The following is an 8,421-nucleotide window of genomic DNA, read 5'->3' as shown; positions in this document are numbered from 1 at the left end:
GGAATTAAACTTAAAATGCAAGCACCGTAATGCTGTGAAGGTAAAAGATCTGCTTCTTTGTTAGGTTGCTCAGGGCAGCAGCAGGTAAACAGGAAATCCAGGGCAAAGGAGGGAGCAGAACCTTGTGATGGCTTAGCAGAGAGAGAAAACCACTGGTGGTCTACTACTGAGAGTGTTTAAGCCAGTTCTGTGGAGCAGGAGTTTTAGTAAAGGTCTTGGTGTCCTAGAAAAAGAGCTGCCTGGGAAAATGCAGGGGCACAGACAAAAAGGTGGTGGTGTTTTCTTAAGGGTGTTGTACCTTGGAATAGAATGGTTGAATTAATTTTTCCACTTCTCCAATATCTCCAAATTTGTCATAGCCAAGCAATGATGTTATATTGAACTTTACTTTTTTATAGTTCAGTGCAAAATCTTTGGAATCTATCAACTCCAGTAGATGAAAAATTTATCTGAAGCCACACCTAAAAATCTTAATCTGGGACAGAAGTATTGCTAACTCTGTTGCTTTTGATGTGGCAAATATTACACCCAGCTAGACTTTATTCACATGTTTGTGATTAGTTCAGTTGCCAGTTGAGGCACTTTAAACACCTCAAAAGGAAGAAAAACACAGAAAACAATGTTTAATCTTAAGTTGATATTGATATGACTTGGATTTGAAAAAGATAACAAGATCTAGAGGTGCGGGAGGTTGAAACATTTCCAGTGGAAAAAGGAAATGTACTGTTGAATGAAGTTCTGATAAGGTTTTATGTAGACCAGTTTTATGCTGGAATGTCACCCATATTTGAGGAAAATTAACTCACAGCAGAGGCATGCATGAAGGAGTATGTATGGGAAAGGAAAAATCTGCCATTTGAGAGGAGTCTGGATGACTGTAGGTTAATTTGTTTGTCACAGCAACAATTGAGAATGGACCCGTCTGTTCTACATGTGAGCAGCTTAGAGAAGGGAGATAAAGCTGGAAGGCCAGTGGTGGTGTAGGAACAAATATATTAAGGAATAAACTGAGGCTGAACATAAAAGTAATGTTTAAGATTTTTGTGAAATCTGTGAAAACATTGAAAATTGTTAGGCTAACTTATTGGTGGAGATGTAAAGCAGAAGCAGAACAATGATTTATACATAGAACAAATGATTTATACAAACATTAAAAACATTGGTATGCCAATGTTTTTAAGAAATGTTCTCTTGTTTCACATCTTTGTGATCAGGGCTCAACAACTGGTAGGAAGGGAAATGCTGATATCTCCCTGGGCTCCATATAAGAAATGGGAGCCTGAATTGTTTTCTCCTTACAATAAATCCTCCTGCAGGAGTGGAGTACAGTCTGTGCACTGACACACACACCTGGGTGCTTCTTCACACCTGTCACATTTTTCAATTCCTTTAAAGGGAGTAGTGCCCCCTTACATGACACTTCTCAACAAGGCATCACCTGCTGTGTTTATAATCTTAAAACATCATGAGACAAGACCTTGAGCTAGAATAGCCTGCTGCATTTAGCAGGCTTGCTGTAAAATGGTATTTGATACAAGCTTATTTCCTCCAAATGTATCTGATAGAGGGAGTTTTCAATTTCAGGGCAAAATATGTCAGTCAGATTTGGGGTTAGTAATAAGGGAGACGTGGGAACGCATTCTGTTACAAACTATAGGCTTCATAAATGATTAACATTACTATATAAATATATACATTATATAGATTATATAGATAAAACATAAATTATTAATTATTTTTCATGTACCCCATCTTCTGTAATTTTGTGAGTTTGTAATCATGCTAACATTTTTGACTATTGCACTTTTTTATCCATGGTTTCAGTGAAGCTCAACAGCACATGCAGGTGGTCGACTTTTTGGTTGTGGTTGTTTTTTGTTTGTTTTCTGAACTAGTTATTGCATTGCTGACCATCACAATAAGGTCAGCTAAGAGTTGTATAATGTCACACAAACCAGAACTTCTATTGAGGATTCCACAGAGACTATGATTCATACCTTATGTGCTTTCAGCCCAAGGGTGTTGATGTAAATAGCAGGCTGAGTTTAGCTTAGGGGTAAACACAAAGAACTGTAAAGCTTGATTAGCTAGGTGTGGTAAAAAAATGCTGCTCAGAAAATTATAGACAAAATTTCAATTGATTTTCTCTTTTTAAAAAATCCCACAATATCATAAAGGTAATTAAATTTTATATGAGACCTTCAGCTATAAAACAAACAAATCTTTACATAGCCCCAATGAGGGAAAAATATCTTTATAAAAGTCTAGATATGGTTACTGTCCCTGCCCACTTTGACCATCACAAGCATTTCCTTCTGCTTTGTAACAAGTAGAAATTAAAGAAGGTTTTGTGGTACTTCTGTGAAGTTAACCAGGCTCTGTATCTTTGCAATGCATTCTTTTCCATCGCTGCTGCTAAAGGTTCTTATTGGAAAGCAGCTATAAACCCCTAAATCTAAAGTATAGTGTTACCACTGCACAACCACAGCAGTGTCAAGCCCTAGTCAGAATTAGAAGACTCATTGCAGGCACATCCATGATTTAAATGATTTAAATGATTTAAATTTAAATTTAAATTCCACCACAGGGCAAGCCACCAATGTGGCAGAGCAATGGAAGTTCCTTGCTGTTAAGATTATTTCCCAACTCACTCTGTTTTTTTTCTTAAGGGTGTGTTGGTGTTTGTCTGCATTTTGTTTTTGTTTTTTGCACTTTTGTTGGGATTTTTTTGTGTGTGTTTGACTTTTTCCTGTTAGAAAATTGTGGCAATTTAAAATCAGAGCTGGAACTGAGAGGCTTGACAGGGATCAGAGTGGATGGGACTGTATTTTTCAAGTGCTTTGTGAATGCTTTGCTTGCAGAAGTTAGCCCCTGTTTTGTAATGAGGTGTGCTGGAAAATGGCATCTGGACAGCTGCATTCATTAGTCCATTGTGAAACATGGCAAGTTCAAGCAAGTTTTATCTGCAAATTTCACCTCGGGCTTTACTGTGGAACCATTACTGGAATCTGCATAATGATGCATATGATGTTTTAAGGATAGTATTGCACCAGAAGTTAATTTACAATGTGTCAACAGTGTTAAAGCAATATGTCAGGAAGAAATGTGTGTGAGAAAAGTCAGAAAAATATCTATTCTGGTTGAATCCAAGCCATTCTATGATTTTACGATACTTGAGGTTGTAGAGTTCACAGTAACCATCAGGAAATGGAAGTCGGCTCTATTTTGAGTTTTCTCTCTTTTTGGTGATTTCTATCTGAGTCTCATAGGGTATTTGTAATTTGATCAGGCATTGAGGGCAAAATCCCCTACTTCTCTTCTGTCAGAGAATCAGGCATTGGCTGCTAATTGAAAGGTAACTGTTGGACAGGTATAATTGTCTCAGTATTCCAAGAAGCCTTATTTTGTGAACTCTGTTTTCTTTAGGAAAACAGTTAGGATTATTTTAAAATAATAATAAAAATACTTATTAAATCTTCTTAATAAATAAATTTCCAGGGAACTGTAATTTTCCTTCTCTCTCTTTTTTTTTTAATGGCTTTTTTTTTTTTTTTAAGGCATCAAGATTTAGGAGACATTATTCCCTATGCATGTGTATCCTACTCAAATATTTTTCAACCTGTGGCTAATCCCAGCAGAATTTGACTTATTTATTAAAGAAATATCCTTAGAAGCCTGTAAAAACAGATAGCTGCATAGACAATTGAGGTTTTATTAGTGCCCCCCTCACTGACAGTGACACAGATCCAAGGAGACCACCATGGTCTTTGCAGTAAAGAATACTTTACCAGTAGTCTGAAATACTGGTAGATCCACTGATTATCAACTTTTTTTTCCCCCCCAATGCAATTGCCTCATTAATTATTTAGGTAGTTCAGTAGGATCTCTGAGGCCCATGGAAACCCTTGTTTCTGCGCGCTCCTTCTCTTCCCACAGTCAGCCCTCAGGGGGCAGCGGCGCTCTGTCATGGCGAGCTCTGGTGCCTGCTCCTGATCGTCACCTCCACACCACCCTGGTGGTGCTGCTTTCTCTTTGGAGATCTGACACGCCTGCTTGTCCACTGCATCTGCTCCTGATGCTCCTCTGACAAACACAGTCTGTAGCTTCCTTCAGTTCTGCAAAGCTCAGGTATTTGGGGGTCAAGGGGGTAGAGGCCTGCACCTCCCAAGAATTATTTAAGAGAAAAGTAAAATTAATGAGATGTTACACTGTGACTTCATTAAGCAAGTTGCGGTTGATCTGGAGCTAAAGTGTGGTAATCGTTTAGCAAATAAGGAAAACACACTTCTGTGATTGGATGAGCTAATTAGTTTAATATGTCACTATAAATTAGATCAAAAAGGTAAAATGTCATTATCTGTGATGATCCCATAGGAACTTAAGAATATTTTAAACAGTTATTGTTTAGTTGAATCATGGGAAAAACTGGTATTTTGGAAATTCTTGGTGGCTTTTGTGTTTTTGTAAGGTGGAATTGTAGAACTACTAAAGTTTACCTGAATAGCTGATTTTTTTCCTAAAATCCCACTTTTGTGGCACCTATTCAGCTTTGGTAGAATTTAAATTGTTCCAAACCTCTGTTTTACTCTAAGGAGTTATTCTAGGGTGAGGTAAAGGGATGGTGATGGAGACAGATGTTCATGGCTCCCTGTATCTGGAAGGCTGAAATCTCTCAATTACCTTACATAAAGAAGACAAGAACAAACCAACCTTCTGAATATTCTGCTAGTGTCTTTTTTCCTGGCTGGCAACTGGACTTGCTTCCTGACCAAGTGATAACACAAGAAGACAACTCTGCCTACTGTTGCTATATATTTCATCCACATCACCTGCTACTCCTGAAGGAGATAAGCATGAGAATCTTCTTTTTCTTTTGATGACTTTGTGAGCACAACTTGGAAGGTTATTGCTCTTAAAATATCTTTCCACTAAGCATTAACTTTATAAAGCACTGCCTGTAAGTCACAAGCAGAGGTGCTGTCAAGACTGATGCCTGTTATACAGCCACTTTGACATCTGAAAGTTTGCTAACAGGAATGTCTCCTTCTCCCTCCTCAGAGGGAGAAACATAGAAGCAGAGAAACACAGGAGCAGAGCGCAGTTCTGAAGGTGTGGACAGAAGGAGTGGTCCTTCTCACTGACAGCTGCTTTTTGTCTCAGGAAATGAATATGATCCACTGCAAGGATTATTTTGACAAGCTACTTCTTATAAGTACAATACCCAGACTGACAGGCCAGGTACTCCAGGCTTTTTGCATGGCTTTTGAATGGAAGAAATATACCAACAACTGAAATCAGTACTGTAAAACGTGAATCATCCTTAGTGAAAGATTCTGATTTTTCTTGATTCTGACCTAAAGCAGAAGGTTGACATGTTCCAAATTCTAATTCCCTCTGCTTTAGACTACGACCAAACATATTGAAGTATCAGGCCTACCTGAGTGCTGCTACAAGACTCAGTTTCTCTGGCAAAATGTCTGAAGACCATGTAGACTCATAGAACAATTTAGGCTGGAAAAGATGCTTAAGATTGTGTAGTCCAGCTGTTAGCATGATGTGTCCAAGTCCACCACTAAACCATGTCCTTCAGGGTTGGGTCTATGTGTCTTAAATACCTCCAGGGATGGTGACTCAACCACTTCCCTTGGCAGCCTGATCCAGTGCTTGACAACCCTTTCAGTGAGTTTTTTCCTAATATCTAATCTAAACCTGCCCTGGAGCAACTTGAAGCCATTTCCTTTTGTTTTGTTGTGTGTTACTTGGGAGAAGAGTCCAATGTCCTCCTTGCTACAACTTCCTCTTAGGCACTTGTAGAGAGTGATAAGGTCCCCCCTGAGTCTCCTTTTCTCCAGACTAAACAATCCCAGCTCCCTCAGCTGCTCCTCATCTGACTTACTCTCCAGACCCTTCACTACCTCTGTTGCCCCTCTCTGGACCTGCTCCAGAAACCTAATGTCCTTTTTGTAGTGAGGGGCTCAAAACTCAAGGTTTGGCTGCACCAAATCACATGCTTGACTGGTGGTGTAGGTGCAACTTTGGGGCCTCTAATATGGGACCACTTTGTCTCCTCTGAGTCAGTGATATCAGGTGATGTCTTCTGGTCAGAGCTGAAGATGAAGGTGTATTCTGGGTGCTGTGATTGATATTCCTTTGGTGGTGATTGGGGTCACCCCAGTAGCATCCTTTGAGGGGAAGGTGCCTTTGAGTAATTCAGTGCCTTGGAGATGTTTCCTGAGCAGTAACACAAAGCAGCTTGTTCATTTGCTGTTGTTGTTACTTGTGTCAAGTCACCTCAGATTGTGTTGATGTGCTTACAGTATAATCTGAGAAATTTGATGCAATTGCTTTGTAAATAAGGCCTAAATTTGCAATGTGAATGTGAATTTTTTTTGTCGTCATATTGAATAATGTATTAGAACAAAACTTTAACAGGATATTGTACAGTTGTGCAACTCCTGTGCAGCAGACAATAGAAAGTCAGTTTATTTCTTATTGTCTCACAAGAGAGATGTTTCCTGTGGAGTTTTCTCTGTTCTCAAAACAGGAAATGCAGCTCAATGCCCCTGTTCTTCGTTTTCCCCAAATGCTTTATAATGAAAAGTGCATGAAGATTTAATTTCTTAAGGATTTAATTTGCTGTCACTTCTGTCTTTGTCTGATTCTAGGTCAAAAAGGATTATTATTAAGTTTTGGGATGGCTTATTTGAGTTGTGTAAATGAAGTCTGAGATCTAGAGATATTATTTAAGAGAAAAGTAAATTAGTATATTCAAGCACAGTCTTCTGATCAGTGACTGGATCAATATTGAATTGTTCGGTGTCTAGACGCACATCTTCAGCATTAATAGTATTGCTTTCATAAATGAATCCACAGCCCAACAGATTTGCTTTAGCAGGTTATGAAGATCAAAGCACAAGTATTTTTAGAAATGAGGTTGGACCCTGTGTCTGCATCAGAGCTCAGACCAAGAGGTCTCTGTCTCTTGACCATGGCAGTTTCCTCTCAGAAGCTACTGGTCTTGGGAAGCTTGTGAGCCAGACTTTGAAGGCTATTTTCCCCTTTGCTTTGCATTAAATACTAAATATTTGATGTCAAATATCTGTGGAAACCCTGTGAGAATTTGGAGAAATTATTATCAGTCTCTGTTTTCTGTGAGAGAAAAATGATTCTGAGCCTGTGTCAAAACTGGTGTGGGATTTTGGTGGCAAATGGGCATCTCCAGAGCTTGCAGCTGCCCCTCAAGAGGCTGCAAAGCCTGGGCTGGTTCTGCTGCAAGCTCTCTGCTCCTCTGCACCCTGTTGCAAGTTATGTGGCCCAGTCCAAGGGCTGTGTGACTCCAGACCTCATATCACTGCTGTGGGCTTCTGTTGTTGTGATGGTATTGGTGAAATGCCACCTTGTCTTCTGGCCTGCGGCTTCCTGACTGTGACTCACCTGCACTGTAGTTTGTGATGCACAGTGTCAAGTTATCAAGTAATTTAATATTATTGCTGGGTTACATCTGCTTCTGGGTGGGAGAGTTGTTTAGTTGGGTTCTTTTCTCTTACTATGTGCAGAGTAAGCAAGGGCAGTGCAATGACATGGCAGCTTCAGCAGTTAATTGCTTAATTTGATTTATGAAATCCACAAAAGGCCAAAATGTGGACCTTCTGGAAAGGGTGGAATTTAAGTGGGGAGCATGGCATGTTATCTAAGTGGATGGCTAACTTTGGTTCCTCAAGGGTGAAGAGAATCCACTGTCATCAAACCAAGACACAAAATGACTTCATGGCCGAAGTTCAGTGATGGAATGGCAGCTGGGCTCAGCCTCTTGTAACCCTGTGAGCTGAATTTCTTGTTTCCATTTAGAGCATTACTGCAAAAATGTTGTTGTATTAAAAAAGTGAAATAATTCTCTATTGTAATACCTGTTCCACAATAAAACAAAACAACCCAACAAAAAACTTTAGGTGGGAAGTCATCTGGCTTTTTTTGTGTAAGTGGCAGTACAGCTGAAAGCAGAAACATTCATGCATTGAATGCTGGAATCTATTAAAAGGCAAAACTAATTATAATAATAATTTGAAACTTTATCTAAGATAGGTCTCACCTAAGGTAGCTCTTTATAGGACAGTTGGAATACTCAAATACTTTTATTAGAAAGGGTTGAAAATAAGTTTTTTATTTTTTCCTAAGATGTCCTGCTGCTTTCAAAAAGGGTTTTCATTCTGACTTTTTATTTTTTGGAATTCTAAAAATTCTGAGTTTTTAAAAAATCTTATTTCAACTGCAACTTCTTACTATTGAAAACACCGGTTTTTAGTGATTTTAATAATGTTGAGTGTGATAGCCGCCTTCTGTGCTATTTTTGCATTTTCATAAGAGTACTAGGTCCTTTTGGTTTTATATGTTGAGTGCTGTTACAGAAAATTAATGGGAAAT

This window comes from Ammospiza nelsoni, chromosome 6 (genome assembly GCF_027579445.1).
Source record: "Ammospiza nelsoni isolate bAmmNel1 chromosome 6, bAmmNel1.pri, whole genome shotgun sequence".
Taxonomy (NCBI): Eukaryota; Metazoa; Chordata; class Aves; order Passeriformes; family Passerellidae; genus Ammospiza; species Ammospiza nelsoni.
The sequence above is the reverse complement of the archived record's forward strand: the minus strand, read 5'-3'. Positions refer to the sequence as shown.